Below are 24185 nucleotides of genomic sequence, written 5' to 3' on the forward strand. Positions count from 1 at the left end.
ACACAAAAGCATTTGAGTAAAGTGACACACCTGACATGCCTGACCCAAGATTTGTTCAGATTTAAATCCTGTGAGGTTTGCATTCCCCAGACCTTTCCTCCTGCTCTGCCTAGAGAGCAGACTGTTGCTGCAGGCCACTTTGGTGTGTGCTGAACTGATGGTGCTCTTCACTCACTTTTCTAAATGTACGTGTTAAGTTGTAATTTCTTTAAGCCATTTCCTGAACTTTGCTACTTTAAGCATTTTTAGGCAATTAAGATGTCATTTTTAAATAATAGTATTTAGTGTTCAGTGCAGAATACCTGAAACTAGGGAGAGTTGTGCATTCCTCTTGTCAATTAATGGCAGAAAATAAACTCATTCTCCCTAGCAGTCTCTTTCTTTCCTCACCCTCCTCCCCTTAGTCTGTCATACAGCTTTTCAGTTTTCGTGGAGGTGTTTTTGTGTCTGAGCTCTGCTAGCAGATTGGCTTTCAGATGCTTACTGATACCATTGCTTGAGTTTAGAAACCAGACGGAGAATGTGGGGATAGGGTGTTATTCCTGAGAGTTTTATGCTATTTCTGTTGACCTCTTCTGTGGTTTGCTTCTTGGAAGAAAGAAGCAATGTGACTGACCTATCAAGTTTAATTATTCTTTATCTAAATAGTAATAGCACTTTATATTGTCTTGATTTTTAGTTGTTGATGAAGCATGTATGCATGTTTGCTCCTTTCTGTATATCTAAACCCAGGCAGATGATATTATCATTACTACTACTAATACTACTACTACCACCACTACCACCACCATTTTATAAATGAAGAAACTGAGGCTTAGTGGAAGGAAACAACTTGCTTAAGGTGGGCAGACAGAAAGTGGTAGAGCTTTGGGCTTCTTGGTGGGTTTCCATAGCTTCTAGAACATTGCTGGACAGTGCAATCAGCTCTTTGTATCCATGGGTTCTGCATTTGTGAATTCAACCAACTGCAGATCGAAAATATTTCCCCCCAAAAAGGATAGTTGTGTCTGTATTGAACATGTACAGACTTTTTTCATTATTCCCTAGGCAATACAGTATAACAACTATTTACATAGCATTTACATTGTAAAGTCATGCATTATTAGTAATGTGGAGGTGATTTAAAATATACAGGAAGATGTGTGTAGGTTATGTGCAAATACTACACCATTTTATATCAAAGACTTGAGTACTCGTGGATTTTGGTATCTGCTGGGGGTCCTGGGACCAATCCCACATGGATTCCCCGGGGTGACTGAACTTCTTGAATCTTACCTGATACTACAGAAACTGACATCATCTCCATATTATGGTTGGGTTTTCTGTTGTCTGTGTCCTCTGTGAGCCTTGTCAGCATGGCCTTTCCTGCGGAAGGGATTCCAAGAACAGAGGCAGAAACAAATGTCTCTTTCCCTTTTCCAGGCGGACTGCATCATTCATTAACGTACAGCTATTTATGTGAGATATTTGGGAATCATTTATTTGGCAGCTCACAGACATGAATGAATCATTCTTGGAGAAGAGATTTTGTGAAGTAGGTAGTAGGAAGGAAAATTGAGGCTTCCACCAGGACATACCATTAGGTGTTTCTGCAGTGTTGGGGATAAGGGAGAACACGCGAGAAAAAGGAAGGTACTTCCAGAAGTGGGGAAAGCCTGACTTGTCCTTGGCTTCCCTTATAGCCAAATGATGGCATGTCCAGAGGCCTGACTTGAGGAGGCTCATCCTGTCCTGAGGTGGCACTGCGGAGGCACAGCTGGTGGGTGAATCCAGGCAGAGGTACACTTGCTCACTCCAGCAGGCAAGTGGGAAAGTCGCTTCTCTTTTCCTTTCTGTTATACATCAGTGGGTAAGCCCTCTGGTGCCATTTCTAAGAACAAGGAAATGTTCTAGTTAGGCACATGAGTGAGGTGGAGATATGCTCAAAAACTATGAGCTATGCTGGGGAAGTCAAGTGTTAAGTGTGATGAGAAAGTGGCAGGAAGCGGGCTGTCCAGGTCCCTTCCCCAGTCGTCCCCTCGCACTTGTGCTGAGAACTCTGTCTCTGTGTAGGATGCTCTTCTCTCATGTCTGGCCAGAGGCTCCAGGCTTGTAAGGTCCCGTTCACATACCATGTGGGAATGTGATCTCTTCCCACTCTGGGTTCCCATGGCATGTTGCGCTTTGGTGACGGCAATGACCACCTTTCACCTTGGATTGTAATCCTAGGCGCCTGTCTCCAACACCCATCAATAGGCATGTATCACTGCCAGTTAGGTGCTGGGTGCTGTGGAAGTTTCTCAGAAAAGAAGACTTACTTTATTTTTTATTTTTTGGTGAGATACAGAAGAGGAAAGGCAGATAAGGAGTAAGTAACATTAACCCATAGGGAATACACACATTGCAGTGGTGTGTGCGCCCACTATGCAGTCTCATGAAGTAGGTGCTGAGGGTGAGGGGCAGGGACACTTGATTCTGCTCCTCGGGATGAGACTGACTGGAGAGAAGATGTGGATGCAGTGTTCTGTGTTCATTTGCATCCTGGAGTAGACTAAACGCTCCTGGAGGGCAAAGATCTCATCTGATGCTTTGTGTGTGTGTGTGTGCCCGTTATCCCTATGACTAGCCATAAATATTTGCTGTTAAGAAAAATGAAAAGTGATCCAAGTTGTACCCCTGTGGCTCTTTTACATGGCATAGCATTTTTCACATGATATACATTCAGCAAGTAGTTGTTAAATAGTGAAATATCTGTGTGTGTGTGTGTGTGTGTGTGTGTTTGTGAGTTTACCGTTTAACTATTTTCTCATTTTTATGTGAAATAGAAACATTTATAAGTTTACTTACAACTTTCCCAAAGACATCTCTGTGAGCTGGTGATGGCCAGCCTCATACTCTAGCAATATAGATAGGAAAAGGGCCTTGACTCTCTGCATCCTGTCTCGGGCCTTGATAGCACTGGGGCATAGCAGGTGCTCAGCAGACACTGACCTGGATCCAGTGAGGCCAGGTGTGCATTGTTGGATCAGGCCCAGTCTTGGCTTAAGGTATAAGGAAACCTTGGGAAACTGTTTTATGGGAAGGAGGAAAACCCAGTCCCTCTAAATCTAATGAATTAAAATAATATTTATGGAAAATAAATGTTTGCTTTATTAGAGGAAAATGTTTAAGTAAACATTTCCTGCAAGCTATTGAATTTATATAATAAAACATTGGTTTGGAAGCATGAACTTTCAGTGTTTTCACTGAAATGAAAATTAAGCAGAACATGCTTCCAAAAACAGCCGGTTGTTTCAGTTTTGTTGCCTTTGTGATGTTCAAAGCAGGATATTGTGGCCACTAGGGTAATTTTCTCTTTATTGGTAACTTGAAAATCAGCAAGGATCATGCCAAAGTTAGTTATAAAAGAAGCAGCACTAATGGCTTCTTGTAGTTTTTTAGAAATTTAACCTTGATAACATGCTCCTGTTATTATTTGATCTTCACAGACTTACACATTAAAGACTCAAGTATTACCCCCATTTGACAGATGAAGAAACTGAGTCTCAGTGAAGGTAATTGACTTCTGGAGGGCCAGACAGGGAGCTTGTGGAAGAGGACCAGGACCCAAAGCTCCTTTACAGTCCCATGCTCTTCCCATAGACCACACTGCTGCTCTAGAAGGCACCCTTTCCTCTCTCAGGAATTAAAGCATTTTCATGTCTGAGACAGTTTAACCTTGCAACATTCCTGTGGGGCCAGCAGGGCAGTTGTGATCATCACTTCCCTTCTGGTGATGGGAAATTAAGTCTAATAGGTTAAATAGCTTTGCCAAGCTCATGTAGTCAGTATCAAAATCAGAGGTTGGTGCCCAGGCCTCACAGCTCTAAGCCCACTCTTTTCCCACCATACCAGGCCTTCTCAGAGGACAGCCAGAGTAGTTTATGGCATGGGAGACGGCTTTGAAAAGTCTGACTTCCAAGAGGGCCTTACTTTCCTAGCACTCATGCCAGATCGTGTGAGTGCGTAGTTCTAAAATCTCAGTTGGTCATGCAAGTCTCCAGTCACACAGTTTCTCTAAGAAACAACCAAAAAGCACAAAGCTAGATAGGCCTTACCAGCCTGTTTCTAGGGATACTTCTTATGTGTTTGGATTTTGTGCCCAGTAGCATCAGCAATCAAAAGTTGTATTATTACTACCACGTAGTTGCTTAGTAATCAGCTGACACAACAGATTGAATTACCTTAATGAATAAATTATAGAGAGAGATGAAAGTTCTTAGAACTGGGCCAAGCATGGTGGTCTATAAATCCCAACACTTTGGGAGGCCAGAGCAGGAGGATCACTTGAGCCCAGGAGTTTGAGACCAGCCTGGGCAACATAGCAAGACCCTAGCTCTACAAAAAAAATTATTAAAAAAAAAATTAGCTGGATGTGCTGGTGTGTGCCTGTAGCCCCAGCTGCTCAGAAGGCTGAGGTAGAAAGATTGCCTGAGCCCAGGAGCTGTGTTCTTGCCACTGTACTCCTAGGCGACAGAGTGAGACCCCCTCCTCCAAAAGAAAGTTCCTAGAACTAATCACAGAAAGAATTAGCCCCTTGTTTTTCTGTAAAAGATGAAACATAAAGTGAACAGTATCTAACGTATATAAAAAGCTGAGTTCAGTGAAAACCCTAGTTTTAGTAATGCATCATGTGGTAACTTGAACTCTCCAACCTCTGCCTTTCTAGGGAAACCTTGTTTGTATTCTTCCCGAGAGATGTCTTAAATCTGAAACTTTTTTTACTTATTCCAGTTGAACATGGCCAAGCTAGCTTTTCCCAGGTGTGGACTCCTAGCACAGTGTCTGGTACTCTTTGGGTAGCAGATTTGGGAAAACACCTTAAGGTGAGCTTTTAGTCCTCTCAGTTATAAGTGGAGAAACTGAGATACAGTAGATTCTCACAGCGAGGCCGGCCCTCAAACCCAGGCCTTTGACCAGATCTAGGGTTATTCCTGAGACCTGGCTGGCAGTGTGGGGGCTCCTGCTTCTTGTGCTTTGGGGAACGAGGGCAAGAGAAGCTATGGACTGAGCCCTGCACCGTGTGCATTTCCTCGGCATCCTTCATGTTGGTTTTCATCTGTTTGTGTCTGTCTCCCATGCTAGACAAAGCTTCTTGAAGACGAGGCTCAGTCATACTCATCTTGGTATCTTTAACCCCCAGCACCGTGTGTGGTATGCAGGAAGCCTTCAAGGGTTTATTGCACTGAACCAGTCTATTTTGTGTCAAGGCCAACTGACCTGAATGAGGGCGGGGGAATATTGCTTCTTTAAAGCACCTTATGTCATTAGTCCTTCAGCAGGGTCTTATCCAACTGGTGAACCCATGCAAAACTGCATCTTCCCTGAAAACAGAACAAGACTTTTTCCATACTCCCAAAGAACCAAATAGGGAAGCCCTTCATAATTGGACTTAGAGGGCAGGTGGGTGAGACGAAGTAGTAATAAAACTTTAGTAGACACATAGGCTTTGGTTGATGCCAAAATTAATGTAACTTTGTTGGTTAAAATGAATTTCAAACGTTTGTCTACATGTTCATGTGTTTATCTGTATGTTGTTATAAGTGTTGTTGGGTTCCTTCTAAAGTTTGTTTGAAAGGAAGGTAAAAGACTAGTGCCCGCCCTAGCCCTGGGGAACTGGCTGCTGCTGTCCCTCTGTGTGCAGACTGCAAGTGTGGATGTGTGGTCGCCTGCCACCCAGCAAGCCGAGAGGACATGATGGCTCTGAGCATGGTTACAAGAAGACTTTGATCTGCACCTCAGGCCTTCTCTGAATCCTCCTCACAAAGGAACTCACTGGCGGCTTCTGGCGGCTAGAGTGACTTCCATGCCCACCCTGTAGGTGATGGGAGTATACACAGTTGTGCACGCTTGGTTTCTTTACAGCTTAGTCATATTGTCTCTCCTGGCTTAGAGTGGAAGCCCCACGAAGGCCTGCATGTGCCTGCGTGTGTGCGCTGGCATTAACCTGGCTGGGGCTGTCACTGTCAGGCTGACTCCTGGCCACACACTCTTCACTAGAGTAAGTGCTTGAAACCTTTTCTTTTTGCCATTTTACTTTAATCTGAAACACTTTAACAAACAGTGGACCAAATGGTGACTGAGTCCTGACCTTTCTTCAGGCCAGATGAAGTTGTGGTCTCTGGTTGTGCCATTTCTCTGTCTCACAGGCCTCATTTGGGTTCAAACCCTAATTCATACAGGGGAACCCCTCCATAACTGAAGTGTTTCGTTAGAGTAAGATTGCAAAGAGTTAACACTTTTTTGCTTTTTCGGAAAGTTATCTGTGAAGAGTATTAGTTGTTTAATAAAGCGTGCCTGCCCTCCGGATGAACCCGCCAGTGACTCTGCAGCTGGGGTCATTCCAAGTTCACGCGGTGGACTTTTGACTGCCTTCTGTGTCTGTGAAAACAGTCGGCAGCTCCTGCGGGGATCATTCATTCAGGCCTGTAACACAAAACTATTGCCAATGGGCACCTGCTGGGGCAGCTTCCCGGGAGGGCTGGAAGGAAGATACCAAACTCATCAGGCATCTGTGGAGATAAGAGCAGCAGGGGATCCGCTGGGATCCCGCTAATCAGGCCTGCACTTAGACCCCACTGCTTGGCCAACAGGCTGGTGTCAGGATGTATTAGGGAGCCCTGGTCAGGAGAGGATGTGAGCTAATTAAAGGCCTTTTGCAAAGAGGAGAAGAAAGAGGGAGGGTGTGTGTGTGTGTGTGTTTGTGTGTGTGTGTGTGTGTGTGTGTGTGTGTAGGAGGAGGAGGAAGAAAGAGGTTGGGAGTGCATTCCCTGAATTTCCAGCACATTCTTTATTTCTCTGTTTCATCCCTCAAAACAGAAGAAAACAAATGAAAGTCTGAATGTGCAAATACCTATTTGTGATGTGTTCTAGGGTTTCCCCTTTTGCTTGAAAAATCCACTTACCAGCTGTAGAGGGTATTGCTAGGAGGATTGAATGAGTCAGTACACAGTGTGTGCTCTTAAAGTGTAGTTGTTGAGGTGGCAGTGGTCGTGGCTTGGTGCTATGGTTTAGAATGTCAGAGCATCTTAAAAATGTTGGGTAGTACTAGCGTAGCACTGTGTCTTACAGTACACCCACCTAAGGGGAAAATATTCAGTTGAAAACTTTTGATTTTCCTGTGTTCTTTGTTAATTTAGCCTGTATATTCCTCCTAACCCCCCCCCCCCCCAATAAGCAGTAAACTAACCTATTTATAGGCCTCGGATACTTTTAAGTAAGTAGCATTTTCTTAATCAGCCTGGTATTGATACATTTTTTGAAAGCAGTTTTGTCCACACACAAGCCTGATACATTTCATATAAGCTTCTCTTTGTGCAAAGAAACATTTAGATCAATCTTGTACTACATGGTAACAATCCTAGGAAATTCCAGTCAAAAGCCAACAACCTGTTTCCTTCATTCTAGATTGTTAGGGCATCTGGCTTTGTATTCTGATAAGGAGTAACAACAATGTTAATTTTGTATTTCCTTGGCTTTTGTCTAGCATAATCCATCGTCAAAGTTGACCAGGAGGCTTATCCACTGTCATGCAATTTGTGACCAATATAGCTACAACGGAGTCATTAGCTCGACCATGCGGAATGTGTTTGTGTATTCTTACTATAATAAGTGTTTAAATCATTAATTATACTTATCTATATTTTGTGGTATTGTATAGAAAACATGGCATAGACACCGATACTGATTGCAGTTGAAGTAAATTTTAAATTTAAACTAGTAGCTGAATGAACATCTTTAAAAATTGTACTAGCTAATATTTATTGACTGCTTCACCTGGTACCAGTTACTACTCTGAGTCTTCATGCATATTGACATGTTTAATCCTCATAATGACCCTGTGAAATGCTAGTTCATAAATGAGGACATTGAGGCCCAGATAATTTATTTTTATTTTATTTATTTATTTATTTTTGAGTTGGAGTCTCACTCTGTCGCCCAGACTGGAGTGCAGTGGCTGCTCCCGGCCACCGCAGCCTCGACCTGCTGGGTTCCAGCGATCCTTCCGCCTCAGCCTTCCGAGTAGCCGGAATTGCAGGCGTGCACTACCACGTCCGGGTGATTTTTTTTTTTTAAATTTATTGTAGAGATGAGGTCTCGCCTGCCCAGGCGGGTCTCGAACCCGCGGGCTCAGGCAATCCACTCACCTCAGCCCCCAAAGGCGCGGGATTACAGGCTGAGCCACAAGCCTGGCGAGGCCCAGATAATTTAAATGACTTGTCTGAGGTTACAAAGAGAGCCAGGCCAAGAACCCAGATCTCTGGTCTAGAGCCTGGACTTTCAGCCCCAGTGTGAAAGCTGCACTCTATCTAGGCAGGCTTCATTCTTGGACTTCTCTGCAGTGTCATATTTGTAGGAATTAACCATGTAGAGCTCTATTCTCAAGGAATACAGAGAATTTGAGTCACTATTTAAAGTCATGTCCTATGGTACCTTCTGTTGTATAATTAGCTCTTTTGTAGATGCTACACCATCCAGGCCAAGTGTGTGGCTGAAACTAGGAAATTGTTCGAAAACTGTCTGAGACACTTGGTGAAGGAGTTTTGACCTTATTCTAGCTCTACACACTGAACTGACTAAATACAGATTTATGTGCAGAAAAATCTCCTGTTACCAGATCTATGTATTGTTCTGTACTGCAAGTTCACAAATGTATATGGACAATGAGAAATGCCAGGTTCTGTTCTAGCCACAAGGGACACAAACAAAGCAAAGCCTTCTTTCCCTTGGGGAGTAGGGAAGACCATGAAGTTAAATACATGTAGGAAAGTGTTCTAGGTGTAGGTTCCAGTGGGGGTACTTGAGAAGGGGCAGGCTTTTCTACCCAGTGCAAGAAAGGTCTGCACAGAGGAAGACAGGCTGGCACTAGATCTTGATATACAAGGAAATGTTTGCCACGTGGACAAAAGGTTGATGGGAATAGGCCAAGGTACACAAGGAGCAGCCCTAGCAGGAAGGAGTGTAGGGTGTGCAGTGCAGGACTTGGGGAGGTGGGGCTGTCACACTGGGGTTAGGGAGAGCCACTGGGATGAGGAAGCAAGCCACTCCATCAGCTATTCTAGTCAGGGAGAGACTGGCCCACTGTTTTATATACTTTTGTTTTCCTTTATTCCCCCATCATGCCCCCTCACACCCATACCAATTATAAGTGAGTTTAAAGGGGAAGACAAGTAACTGAACATTTTGCTTTTTGAACCTGGCATTGTTGTCATGCTCCAACAACAGTCTGCATGTAATAAAATGTTAACTATTTTTTCTTGGCAGGTATATTTATGTGGTTAGAACAGTTACATCTTTCACAGAAAGGGCCAAACAAAGACAACAACCTCCCCCACCAAAAAAACCTCACTCACTTTTATAATTAGAGCTAAAATCAAACCAAATCATGACTTGCTTGCAGTAGATGGATTGCAGATTCATCAAACTGTTCTTTCTGGCGGGAGTGACTCAGTCCTGAACTAAGTCAGCCTCCCTGGAGCCCATAGCAAACAAATTAAGGGTCCTTGTTAGAGGGAAAGAAGGCCTAAGACCTCACTAAAAACGACTGACTGGACAGGCAGGAAGGAGGAAGGGGGAGGGTTTAGTCAACAGTACTTTTTTGCATAACTGGAAGCTCAGCAGATGAAGTGTTAGCCATTGATCCTCAGGCTGCATCTTGGGAGCTTACTTTTCTGACCTTTTGATCAGCCACTAAACCGTTTTCTTTATGCAAAGCTAGAGTAGATATGGCCTAAATTTGAGAGAAGGGCACATAGTGTATTGAAACGTATTTCCTGATTTTCTACCTCAGTCCTCCCCTTCTTCATCCATTCCTTTCTTTTTTTTTTTTTTGAGTTGGAGTCTCACTCTGTCGCCCAGACTGGAGTGCAGTGGCCGCTCCCGGCCACCGCAGCCTCGACCTGCTGGGCTCCAGCGATCCTTCCGCCTCAGCCTTCCAAGTAGCTGGAATTACAGGCATGCGCTACCACGGCCGGCTGATTTTTTGATTTATTGTAGAGATGAGGTCTCACTGCCCAGGTGGGTCTCGAACCGGTGGGCTCAGGCAATCCACTCACCTCAGCCTCCCAAAGGCGCAGGATTATAGGCTGAGCCACCAAACCCGGCTATACATTCTGATTAGTAGATTTTTCTCTGAAAATCCATCCTTCCTGTTTCCACTCAAGGCAACCAATAGTGTCCAAATTTTTATTTGGAATTTAAAATTTTTCACATATGGATTAAAAGAGGATATTTATCTTGAGGCAGGAATGACTACTGTTTTTCTGCAAATGTTTGGACTAGGGCTAGGTAGATTTCCTGTTGACTTCTTGGAATTTTTGAGTCCTACTGCTTTTCCTGTATTCAAAAATCACAAAGCTGGGTCGTTTCTAGCTGACTCGTGGGATGGAAGACAAGCTGAACCTTTTGACTCTTAGGATTGAACTTAGGCGGAACTGGTTAGCAAAGAGTTCCTTGAGCAAAACCTGGTAAAACATCAGTTGCGATGGCCTTTTCTGTCCCTGGCTTTCTCAGCACACCTCAGTGTGTGTTCTGTAGTTGTTTCCCTGCCCCATTTACCTAAAGCTTGAGTATTTGTAGCTCACCACTTGTGTCCTGAACTCAGTGGGCTGAGCCACTATTATGAGACTTAGGGAAATTTATATATGCTATGGACTGAATGATTATGTCCCCCTGAAATCCGTGTGTTGAAACTCTAAGCTCCAAGGGGATGGTGTTAGGAGGTAAGTCCTCTGAGGAGTGTTTAGAAGATAATTATGATTGGGATTAGCCCTCATAATTGGGATTAGTACCCTAAAAAAAGAGACCCCAGAGAGCTAGTTCACCCCTTCTACCAGATGATGTCACTGTGAAAAGATGGCCATCTGGGAAGCAGGCCCTCTCTAGACACGGAATCCGCTGTTAGTTTGACCTTGAACTTCCCAGGCTCCAGAACTGTGAGAAATAAATTTTTGGTGTTTACAAACCACCCAGTTAGTTAATGGTATTTTGTTATAGCAGCCTGAAAGGGCTAAGACAGCATATAGCACATTTTTCTTGGGTTCTCACCACATAGTTCATTTATCTTTACCATTGGTCCTTCTTAAGGAAACACGGTTCCCCACATAACACTTGCTGACCACATGAAGGCTGGCATCTCATCTCCTCTCTGGCAGAAGAATAATTTTACAAAGAGAAGCATTCCCTTTTTTAGAGAAAGTTTACCATTATTGGGATGTTTGCACAATAGAGAAGCCTGTGCTCTTACTCAGAGCTGAAACTTTAAAATGTGAAGAAGAACTAATATTTGATCACTTCCTGTGTCCCAGGCCCATGCCAGGCATGTCATACCTTCTGCTAGTTGCCCAAAGACCTCGGAGTGAACCTTGACTCCTTTCTGTCATACCGTATGTCCAGTCCACCAGCAGCTCCTGTCAGCTGTCCCCCCACTCCCTGGGGCCTTCTGCTTTCACCCTTGTTTCCCCTCCTCACAGCTAATCTCAGTACAGAAGCTAGAGCAACCCTGTTGCATCTTGACTCTGTTTGGGTCATTCCTTGGCCCAAGCCCTCCATGGCTTCCCATTTTGTTCCATGGAGAAAATCCAAGTCTAGGCAGTGATTCACAGGGCCCATGTGGTCGGCCTATTCAGTCCTCTTCCGACCTTGTTCCTTACCTCTCCTCACTCTGCTCCCACTCACCAGCACCTGCCTCAGCATCTCTGCACTAACAACTCTCTCTTCCTGGAATGTTCTGTGGCCACATGGTTTTCACCTACATTTTCTGTATCCAAATGTCACTGTCACTATGAAGCTCTTCCTGATGTCCCCTCCCCCATCTAAAATCACAGACCCCTCTAATCACACTTCATTCCTTCTTCCCTGCTTGATTTTTTTACTTAGCATTTGTCACTGCTTTTATTTTATTTATTTATACTATTTATTGTCTGTGCAACTATGAATGCAACTGGAATGTAAATCCCATGAGGACTGAACATTTCATCTGTTGTATTCACTGCTTTGTCCCCAGCCCTTAGAGCAGTATCTGGCATATGGTTAGTGCTGAGTAAGTTTTTGTTGAAAGGAGGGAAGAAGGGAAAGAAGGAAGGAACAGATTGATGCTAGGAGTTAGGCTTTATCTCTACTTTCAAATGAAGACACTGAGGCTCCAAGAAGTTGTCCAAGATCATGCAGCTCATAAGTGAAGCCAGCATTTGAACCCAAATGTATGACCCCAAAGCTTTGCTGCATTCCACTTTACTTTGCAGTTTTCCTGTGGATGCACCCTCATTTGTGCATGTAGTAAATGTGGACTATGAATTTGTATGCACATATGTGGTAATATGAGCACATTAAAATGTCATAAAGAGAATACTTGGCCAGAATCTTGTAGTCTCCTCTGTGTTGTCTGGCACTTAATATACAGAACAGATCAGCAGTTATCAGCAAAGTTCTAAGCCAGGTGCCCTAAACATAAGAAAAGTTACCAGCACTCGTAGCTAAAGGATTGCATTTGAAAAAGGAGCATAATTTTGGAAATACAGCATTTTAAGTTCATCCATGGAACAGCCTTTTATACCTGAAGTTACTCTGGGTTCATTCAGGGGCTTAGTGGGAGACCCACACCTATCAGTTCCAGCCTCAGAACAGAACCGTATCACTCCCAGAGTTGGCACTGTCACGTGTACATCACGTGCCTGAGTTAGGCCCTGTCCTGAGCACTTAGGGGAAACGGTGAAGATAAGACCGTTCTGTACTAAGCATGCGTTTGAACTTAAAGGGCTACCAGTGAATTCCTAAAGTGGATTTGGCTTTTTGCTTGTTTTTAGGATCTTGAGAAAGGAACACTGTCCTAAATTTGTTTTCTCATCCTGTTCTTTGATGTCCTGAAGTCTACCCTAGTCCATTTTGCACTCTTCTTTTGCTAACTTAGAAAGTTTGGCCACTTATATGAAGATTAAAAAGCATCCAAGGCAGTGAATTCCTGTCTTACTATCTCTCTGAGTCTCGGAGATTTTCTTTGTTCTTGCCTATCACTTATACACAGGCACTCTCTAAACTGCTGCAGTGATAGCTGTACTGTCAGCTAGGGAGTTGTCTTGTCGCCCGCCTTTTTTTTTTGAGTTGGAGTCTCATTCTTTCGTCCAGACTGGAATGCAGTGGCATGCTCACAGTCACCCCAGCATCGACCTGCTGGGCTCTGGCGATCCTTCTGCTTCAGCCTTCCAAGTAGCCAGAACTACAGGTGCACGCTACCACACCCAGCTAATTTTTGATTTATTGTAGAGATGAGGTCTTGCCAAGTTGCCCAGGCTGGTCTCGAACCTGTGGGCTCAGGCAATCCACTCACATCGGCCTCCCAAAATACTGGGATTATAGGCTGAGGTCACTCACCTTTTGCTCTGGACTCTGGATGGCTTTTGCTGTCTTCCCCCAGACACTGCCTCGTGGACACTCCATTAAGCTCTCTACCTGCACCCCAGGAATCAATGGTGCCTGGGAACCTCTGGGAGAGGTACTAAGAAATCTGGAATCAAATGTCACTAGATATGTTCCATCCAGACTTATGAGTATTGAGGGATGTCGTTTTATGTTTTGGTCCCTGGCTTATTCACTATAGGTATGTGCCTTTGAGACCCTCAGTGAATTAAAAAAAAAAAAAAGAAAGAAAGAACAAGAAAAAAATAGTAAGAGGTCATTGTAGCAATAAGTGTAGAAATCTTAAAAGACATAGCCACAGATGGAAGACAGTGGCTGGAGCGGTAGCTTGAATGGAAGGGAAGCTAAAGGAAGGTATCTTTAAGTTTGGATAGAGTGAATTGTATATGTAAGTTGGAGAGGAAGAAGCTGAAAAGATTGACCATATGAGAGAGAAGACAACTGATGGAGCAGTACCCACAAAAGAGGAGTGCAAAAAGAGCATGGAAAAAGGTCTAGATTTAGAAGAGAATAAGCCCATTATTGCATTTAAAGTGGAGGGAGGAAAGGATTTAATTTTTAAATTTTTTTTATTTTTTGAGTTGGAGTCTCACTCTTATCACCCAGTCTGGAGTGCAGTGGCACACTCACAGCCACCGCAGCCTTGACCTGTTGGGCTTAGGCCATCCTTCCTCAGTAGCTGGCCTCAGCCTTCCAAGTAGCTGAAACTTCAGATGCACACCACCACTACACCCGGCTAGTTGCTGTGATTTATTGCAGAGACAAGGTCTCACAGAGTTGCCCAGGCTGGTCTTGAACCCCCCGGGTTCAGGCAGTCCTCTTGTCTCGGCCTCCCAAAATACTGGTATTACAGGCTGAGCCACCTGGACAGGCTGCTGTTTGCAACACTGAAAAGCTTGGAGTTTATGCTCTAGTGACTTAAGTCATTTTTGTACCCTATTGCCCAGGATAAGCCTGGAACACTGTTGGAGTGCAGTAGAGACTTGCTTTGCATTCCTTTTCAATTCCTTAACACCTAACCCCATCCTTACTTCATACAAATAAAGAAATACTTCACTAAAAAATAAAATAAAATCCTGTCCTTCATTGAGAGGAAAGCAGATATATACAAACGGTCACACAGCAGTGGGATACTCACACTAAGAAAGCCACACACAGAAATAGTGTGGAAGGAAAAGTATGAATGCTTAGTGTCCTTTCCTAGGTCACCCTTTTGGGGATTGGAAGATAACAAAGGTAAGAATGCCCACTGAAAGGCCATGGAGGAATCCAAGGGACATCCTAGACAAAGACCAGAGGTTTCTGAGGAATTATTGGGGAGTAGCTAAACTGCAAGCTTATTTTTGTTTTAACCCACTTGAAAGATGGGAACATTTGAATTCATTTTCAAAAGAACCTTCCTTTGGCCTTTCATTTGAGCCTGCTATCAAACCAGTTCACAGGGTAATGAGACAGAACTTACTTTAAGTATCTTAGATCTAAGCTACCTCTGGTTCCATTCTCCCCCACCCCAAAAGAAGGGTTCAACTTCTTTGTTCTCCTGGATGCTGATGACTAGTTCTGATTTGGCAGTCTTACCTAGCTTCATCACACTTGCTTATAAATAAGTCTCCTGGATGTTACTAGAAGTGAAGTTTTGGCCTTGTGTATGTGGCTTTCCAAAATGCAGGTCTGTTCTACCCACTCCTATAAAAAGTGAATGAGTTGTTCATTTCTACTGTGAATGGTACATTACTCTTAGGTGGATGGGGTATTTTGAGTTGCAGAAGACTGGCAATGATGGAGAGGAGGAATGAAGACTGATTTGGTTGAACCTTCAAGATTTTTTAACCTAGTCTTTCCCCTAGTCCTCTTTTACTACCCCCCCTTCAACCTCTGCATCTCCTCTTATATTTATGTCTCCACATCTGTCAGTTACTGGTACATAAAACAGTCCTTGCCAGATCAGTAGCTTCTTTCTGGAGATAGTTTGCTTGACCAGCCCAGCTCTGACCATGCGGATCTTGCAGATCTTTTAGCTTTGATGCTCCATCTCCTTTAAGAACTTCTCCTCCTGTAAGAAGTTGAGGCAGAAGAGGAGACTTTGTCTCCACAGACAGGAGCTCTTGGAATCCCTGGTCCAGGCCCCACTCCAGCCTGACCTCTGTCTTTCTCCCCAGCGTGAATGGTACATGCAAGTAATGTGAACTGGTGTGGTACACTGTCTTCCACATCAGGGACATGTACTGAACCTCCTATTTCTTTGAAACCTGTTTCAGATTGTGAGAGTAACGACTCTGGGGAAAGGAGGAAGTTGGATACCAGACTGCATGACCCAGGGAAAGGTCTGGGTGATGGAAGTGAGCAGGGTGTCTGAATAAAGGGTGTGGCTCAAGGAAAGGAATTAGAGCCTGGCTCCTCTTTCTTGACCAGGGATTTGCATATAATTTTTCAGAAACTTTATCACTTATAAGCTTTTGTCAGCTGCCTTCCTTAGCTTCACCACTTGGGAGAGGAAAAATGTATGCCTGGTGTCTCTATATAATTTTCACTGACATGTAGAAAGGAATTTTTCCTTGGAGAAAATAACAACAAATTTTGATTGGGTTTCTTCTCTGAGTTACCCAGTATCCCATGCAGATAGATACTTACTTAGCACACTTTTGCTGGAGATGATCATGATCTTTCCAGTTGCATCTGTAAAATGGGTGTATTAATATATCCTACTTCATAGGGCTGTTGTGAGGATTAAGCTAATTAAATGATTTCATAGATGCTGGACCCTTAGAACAGTGGCTGGTATATGGTAAACATTATTGGCTGATGCTCATAATTGCAGGAGTTATACTGTAGTTGTCAGCAGTTGAAAGTTTGCCCTTACCTATTCTGCTGTGTACTGATCTAGGACTTCATTTATTTAAAGAAATGGTTGGGATCAGATTTCTCCCTAAAATCCTCATCAAGATTATTTCAAACCCTCGAAACCTATCTGGCATTTGCAGCAGGAAGCTCAGGGTATACTGGTCCCCAGCATCTATGCTTATTCTCTCTGACATCACCCATCTCTTTTCTTCCTAAGCTTTTGGCATTAAAGGGAATATATCTATTCATTTGAAATACAAAGTACTTTGCAAGAATGGAGTTCTTGTGACCACGAAGGAGATAAGCTTGAGTTCCTTTTCTGTTGAGGAATGTTCTGTTTCATTTCTAAATGTCTGTATTTTGAGATTTTCATCTATTTAAAATTGACGTAGTTATGCTTTCCTTTGTTCCAGAAGAGACATAAAGTCATTTCTGTATTTTAGAATGAGACATGGCAGGATTCAGTGGGGGGAAAGAAGAGATGGGGTAGTGAAAGCACTCATTAGTAGGAAGGATAGGATTTGCAGTGATACCCCTTTGCATTTTTCCAAATGTTTTCCCGGGCAAGGCCTCAATGGGGAGTGTTCTCCTTGTTTGCAGATGAAGACACTGATCCTAAGGAGAGTGTGTCTTTTGCTCATGTTCACTCAGCTGATACTAGTGACAGAATTAGTGTCAGGACTCTGCTTTTCAAAGCCTTTGTGTTTTCCCAGAGGTGAAGAAAAATAATTCACCAAGTCAGGCATTGTGGTGTGACCACCACAGAGGGAATTTTTTCCTAAGTCATCATCTGTCTCTTGGTTCACTACTGAGGCACAAGCCACTTATAAGGGAAAAACTGGAACTCTCATGGGGTCAGAAGGTATGTGCCCCTGGGCTGGCACTAGTTGTGCAGAAACCCACCTTCAGGCTTCCCTCTGCATGCTTCCTGGGGTTTCCAGCAACCCACAAGTGGCAGCCTGGCATCCTCACACAATCACTTACCCCTTTTGCCAAAACTTACAGTGAGTCCAAGCCAAGGAAAAGCTGAAAGGGAGGACACAATTCCATCCATAGCTGGGCTGTCCTTCCTGCATAATTCTTCATAATTGGTGTAAAGAAGTCAAAGGGAAAATAGGACTTGACTAAGCCCTGACAACTTGTCCATTGTTGAAGGTGAGTTGTCTTGTGTGTAAGCTGCATGTGTGTATGCTGCTCATTTCTATACTTTTAGCCTTATAGCAAACTCCACCAATCCTTTTTAAAGAAAAGGCAAAATCCTATTATGGGAGTGCTTCAAACCACTCTGAGCTTCCTGATTAATCTGAAACAACATCTGAGTTCACAACTGGGTCAGAGTTGCAGAATAGCAAGAGAGACCCACCAGTTCAGCAGGCATATGTCTTGGACTGTGTGTTGGACTGGTTAAGATACCGCAGCAGCCCTGAGGTCTGACTTGTTGCTTGTGTGTCGACCTTGTGTGCTGAGATAATTCTGGGTGGCTTTGGATAACTTTGTTTCTTAACTGAAAAGGAGTGTCTGTTGCCTGATAAGTGTTTATCCATGAAATAGCAACATGGTGTATGTCTTAGGGTAGAAGTGCTCTTAGATCTCCAGAGGCCAAAAAAAAAAACAAGGTCACTGACTTGGGTATGTTACTGGAGTAGAATGTCAGTCCCAGCTTTAAAAAGCTTTACTTTTATTCAGAATCCCCTATCTGAATTCTTTCCCCCTTTTCTCCTTGCCTTAAGGGTTATACATAATCCACAACCAAGTAGAACTAAAAACAGATAAACCCGCTCCACTGCTAATGGATAGAAATCTGGAATCCAAAAATGCCTCTTTCTTGCCAAACCTCAACTTGTTCCATGCCTTTTTTTTTTTTTAAATGCCTCTCCCCAGTCTCCCCACCCCTTTATTATTTGGCTGAGTGAGGACTTGGTGTTTGGTTTGCTTTTTATTGATAATAGATATTCACTGCTTTGGGGGGGTCATATTTCCCTTTAACTCTTCTCCATTTGTATCACAAAAGGGATCTTCAGCATGGAGCAAAACTCATACTCTGAGAATAATTTTTAGCAGTAGACATTTTAACACTACCAAACAAAGAAATGGTGAAAACTTTAGTTTCAAAGTGACTTAGGTCTTAATGACTCGAAAGAGGTTTTCTTAGTAGTATACCTGCAGAGTTGAAAATAACCTGAAGTTTAAGGCCCCAAAGAACTTCCAAGAGACTTGTAAAATATGATGCCATACACTGTGCCAAGGATTTTACATTAATTATCTTCTCAACCCTTCAGAGCAACCCTTTACAGTGGAAAGAGTCAGGTTTTTTGTTTTTGTTTTTTACAGATAGATAAACTGAGGCTCAGGAAAGTTCATCAGCTTGCACCAGGATGCATGCTTAGTAAATGGGAAAGTAAGATCTGATTCCTTTGCTCCTGCTCTTTGACTGCATCATGGCAATTCCCACAAAGTTCATGTCAGCTTTATTTATAGGCACAGTATATACTTGGGTTTCCTGAGCTTACAAACTCAAGCATAGCTCATTGCAGGCACTGCTGGTTGGAATTCGAGCTGGGCTGGTAGCTGATGTTAGCAACTGTACAACCTTATCCCTGACTTATAGTGGTTTGGCTTACAGCTTTTCAGCTTTATGATGGTGCCAAAACTATCTACATTCAGTAGAAACCATGCTTCAGATTTTGAATTTTGGTCTTTTCTTGGCTAGTTGATAAGCAGTATGATATCCTTTTGTGATATGGGCAGCAGCAGTGGACAACCAGTACTCTACAGAGTACTGTGTTGCCAGGTGGTTTTACCCAGTTGAGGCTGATGCAGGTGTTCTGAGCACATGTAAGGTGGGCTAGGCTGAGCTATGACGTTCGATAGCTTAGGTGTAGGAGATGTATTTTTGACTTAAGGTATTTTCAACCTTCGATGGGTTTATTTGGAACACAATCACATTGTAAGTCAAAAAGCATTTATATTTAGAAGAATGTAAAACTTCTCCCTCACACTAGAGTACTGTCACTTCTCTCTCCCTATTGTATGTGGCCACCATCTGCCCTGGTGACAAGGAAGATACTGTCACCAGCAATACTCAGTGGGCAAGGATATTAAAGAGGAAATTTCCATTAGGTAAATAACTGTGAAAGAAAAACTCAAGGGGACTGGGAGAAATTCAAGCCCAGGCTCCTGTTACATTGGCCAAATACCTTTGGCATCCCATGCTTGCTGAATATCATAAAAGGAAAACTGATAGGACAGAACAGAGGGACACAGTGTGAATATTTTCCCTTGCCCCATTCCAGCATCTACTTAATTTTGGTTTTATGAAATCAGCCATTCAGAGCCAGGCCCAAAACCCAGGCTAATTTTCAGTGTCTCCATTTGTGTAGGCAGTGGGATTATTTTTGGAAGATGGGGTGTTGACACACATTGTGTGTTATTCAGTAGAATTGGCATCTTGAAATACTTTTGAGACTTTTTACCCCCTTGCTGAAAATATTGCTTTAAAGAAGTTAATGACTTTGGACTGTGGCCAGAATTCACAAGTGGGGTGTGTATTGAAGCTCCTTCAGTGAAAGGAAGGGGACGGGCATTGTCTCTGCAAGTTTAAGAGCAGATTTTCTGAAGGACATTCTGTTACTTGGAACCTTTCATCTTAGCTAGGATAACACTTACTTGAAGCTTTAGGTATTTTGTGGACTTGCAATTGCTACAAAATGAGCTAGGCTGTCTCAAGTCTCTGCAAATGCTCCTTCTGTTGTTGAGATACTGTTTATCATGAGCAGAGTTACAAATTATCTACAGGTTACCTTCCAGTTGCTAGTTGTTTTCCTGCTCAGGAGCTTAGGCTCTCTGCTCTGGTGCTGTTACACCCCTCTGTAGATAGCTTCTCCTGTCCCGGGGGGGATGCACCATGCCAGATGCTTCACATATACATCATTCATTGAATCCTCACAGCAGCCCTGCCAAATCCGATTATTCCCATTTTGCATGTGAAAAGTTGGAGTTGAGATAACTCAATAGTGTTTAATCAAAGATCTCATGTGACCAGGCTCTGTGCTAAGTGCTTTACATGTATTATCTAATACTTACAGCATCCTTGTAGGTGATATGTTTATCTCCATTTTGAAGATGAGGAAAACAGAGGTTCACAGAGGTTACTTGTTTGTGGTCTCACAACTATAAATATCACAGTCAGAATTTGAACTCAGGTGTGATTATCTTTCTGTTATGCCACATCTGTATATCCCGAGTGAGGTCTTGAAGGCAAGAGGCAGAAACCACTTCTGATTTCTGGTTCTGACTCTCAGTCTGTAGCCTGGCGCACAGTAGGGACTCCATACATGTTGGCTTGCTTGGTTGATCAACTGGATGCATAGCTGGATTGTAATTCCTGTCGTAAGGACTCCTAGCCTTTCTCCCAGTGCCTCTGGGAACCACAACTCCTTTGAAAATCGGCCTCCAGGCTTCATTTTTAAAAGACGGTGGGTGGGGGATGAAGGGCCAGTCCCTATGTGATGCTATGGCTCTTGTGAGTGTCTCTGCTGTGTTTTGATGATTATCTTCAAAGCTGACAATCTGGATGTGATGATGCTTCCCAGCCTCAGAGAAGACCAAGGCCGGAGCACCAGAGTCCCCTCGCTCTCCTGCTGTCTTTGAGGGAGAAATAAGGAATGGGTGTGATTTGCCTTCCCACTGGGGTCGGGAGTGGCAGGTGGCATTAAGGATGACCAACTGCATGCTTCCACAGTGAAAGGAAGCCACATGCTTTGTGCTGGCCTGAATTCAAAGCCCTTCCTTTGACCATTGTACCCACCATCTAGCTGGCTTTGGTGTAGTTCCTATAAAATGTCTATCCCCCAGTAAAATCTGAGTATCCTGTCATCAATGTGACTTTGGTTGGACGACAGATTTCAATATCCGCTCAAGTTTTCAGAGTTCTCAAGCTGTATTTCTAGGGGTGAAGACTTTTGTAATGGTTGACTGTTAACAAGTAGCAGAGAACAAGTCCTTGACATGCACAAGGAATTTTCTATGGGAAGAGAAGTAGGAATGCTGTAGATGGAAGCCCTACAGTAAGCTAGGTGCAGGTACCTTTCTACGGCAAAAGTGAGGCACCTGAGAAGCATGTGGAAGAGTCCAGCATTTACAGGAAGAGTGGTCTCTTAGGTCACTTGTCCCGTCCTCCTGGGAGCAATACAGCGTCTTTGTACAGAGAACACCCAGGAAGCAGCTGGTACTGGGAGGTGCTGAGGCTGCTGCAGCAGACTCGGTTGGAAATTAAGTTTTTGGCATAGGCTCACTCATCAGTCCTGGTTAATTGGCCAGAATATAGAAGAAGAGGGAGTGGTATTGGGCGGTTTGCCTACATTGTGCTCCCATACGCGCTTAGGGAGAAAAGTATTATGGGATTTTAAGCTTCTTCCTAGTCGGCTGCCAGAAATAGGTAAAAAGCATCTAACTTAATCTCTTCCCCAAGCAAACATCTCTTCTCAAGGAAAGCAAGAGCTCGAGAGAAATGGGAAGACCTGAATAAGACCCTGAAATTGGCTGGGGTGCTCCTGGGCCTCTTCAGGTAGAGATGTGCCCTTGGAGACACACAGGATGTGGGCACACATCACATAACCACACTCAGTGATTCCTGGGTTTCGGGAGACACACATTTTTGTTCAGATCCCAAATGGAGAGCAGTGGCAATTTACATAATTCCAAAACATTGCATGGGCCTTTTTTGACCCTTTACGAAACAGATGTCATACTTCCTCTTTGGATAGCTGAGTTCTTGAACAGGTTGTGTTCTAGGTTCTTTGCTGACTATTTCATGGATATGCTCATAATTGTTCTCTTCACAATGAGACTGTCAGCTCCTTGAGAACAGGTTCAAGGCTGTTGTTTGCTTGTATCCTCCGCAGTGCCTAAATCTGCCATGGGCCCAGGGTACATGCTTAGTAAAGACAACACACACTGTCAGAGCCAGAAAGGATTTTGGAAATCATAAAGTCCAACACTCATTTTATAGATGGTGCCACTCCAAAAACTTACTTTGGAGGCTAATGCTTATCTGCTGGAAAGTGAGGGTTTTATTATGGTAAAATGGTAAACTGTAGTGCAAGTGACCATAATTCTAAACCCCGGAAAGGCTTTCTTCAACCAGCGCAGCATGTTCCTCCCTGGAATAGTAGCTGTAACAACAGCAGTAAGAATGCTAACTGGACGCCTGACCCAGCGCCATTGTCACTAATCTTTCCATCCACATGATAGAGTAGGTATGATCACCGATATCCAGATGGAGGGGGCACTGTGCTTAGGGTCACATGGCTGCCAGAAGGGTTGAGTGAGGACTGGAGCTGCCCTGGTCAGATGCCCCAGCTGTGGCCCTTCTCCACTGTGGTGGCTCTCCAGTGGGGTCTCTGACCAAAGCCCCTGCTTACTGATATACAGTGTTAGCCTCACAACATCCCATGGTGTCTCTGGTTGTCCTAAAGGAAATTATAAAGTTAATTTTTGTTAACTTTAGTTATCTTATTAGACAGGGAGTGATAGGATGGTAAGGCCAAAAGCAAATGAATAGTGATAGGGGTTGTGTCTCCACAGAGGGCAGTAGTGTCTGCCCTGGGTTGTGAAGGCATCCGGGCTGCATAAGACTGAGTCTCCCCAGGCTTGCTCCAGGAGCCATCGCTCTATGAGGAATTGTTGCTCCTTTCTCGAGTCCCTCTTCTGTGCCCAGAACTCACCTGTCACTGGTGTCAAAAGCCTCATGACTGATGGCTTCCAGGGCAGATCTGATTGTGTATCATGCACCCCCACTTGCCAAATGAGAAGGAAATAGGCCCCTAGAAGGCTGCCCAGCATCCCGGGCCCACCAGGCAGTTTGCCTTGCATCTTTTCCCTGAGCTTTATATCTAGGGAACATTCCTGTGAGTTTTCTAAGAGGTTAGTCCTGGGTCACTGGCGCTTAAACTGCTTGTTTTGGTAGATCCTTCCTGAGGAGGTTAATTATATATGTGATATCCTTCTCTTTTTATGCCTGAATGATGAGGATAAGTACCCTGTGGTTTATTAACTGTCACTTTAAACCTTTTCAAATTGTCTTGTGACAAAACAGAGTTTTATGTCCTTTTCATCCAGCTTTGATGGGTGAGACAGCTTCTCTGGTTAGAGTGTGCCAGGATAAATGAAATCTCTCTGGTAGAGGAGGATGGGTTTGCATTGAAGTCATGAGTTCAGGTCTGCCACCTCCTATGAAGGGTGACCTAACCCATTCATCTTTCTGTCTTCTTCACTTTTCTCTTTTGACAAATCGAGCTTGATACCTAATAAGTACTCAGTGATTATTGAATGATTAAAAGAAGGCATTACTTAAGGGAGGTTACTGTCTCCAAAAATTTTGATGCCAACCCCTAAAGCAACAATCTGACACTTTCCTGTTTTGAATCTCACTGATTCTTAGAGCAAAGAGTCTATGTCTTCACCGTTATAGGGTTTCAAAACTCAATCTCCTCCCCCACAGTCATTTTGTTATGTCTTTGATTTTTCAGTAGATTTTCTGTAGTATTGTGAAAAGTAAATGTTACTAGGGTTTTTTTTTTTTTTTTTTGAGTTGGAGTCTCACTCTGTTGCCCAGACTGGAGTGCAGTGGCCACTCCCGGCCACCGCAGCCCCGACTTGCTGGGCTCCGGCGATCCTTCCGCCTCAGCCTTCCAAGTAGCTGGAACTACAGGCGCATACTGCCACGCCCGGCTAATTTTTTATTTATTGTAGAGATGAGGTCTCACCAAGTTGCCCAGGCGGGTCTTGACCCTGCGGGCTCAGGCAATCCACTCACCTCGACCTCCCAAAGCGCTGGGATTATAGGCTGAGCCACTGGGCCCGGCTACTAGGGATTCTTAGTAGTCACTTTGCATGCCTAGTGTCCTCTAGTG

General features: G+C 43.7%; 1 protein-coding gene across 2 annotated transcripts in view; it reads left to right on the forward strand.

The window, feature by feature from the left end:
- The window catches only part of VPS13D (vacuolar protein sorting 13 homolog D), a 255403-nt gene that overhangs the window by 178576 nt on the left and 52642 nt on the right, over positions 1 to 24185 (forward strand). The window lies entirely within an intron of this gene.

This window comes from Carlito syrichta, unplaced genomic scaffold (assembly GCF_000164805.1).
Source record: "Carlito syrichta isolate Samal-C Ts95f unplaced genomic scaffold, Tarsius_syrichta-2.0.1 Scaffold315850, whole genome shotgun sequence".
Taxonomy (NCBI): domain Eukaryota; kingdom Metazoa; phylum Chordata; class Mammalia; order Primates; family Tarsiidae; genus Carlito; species Carlito syrichta.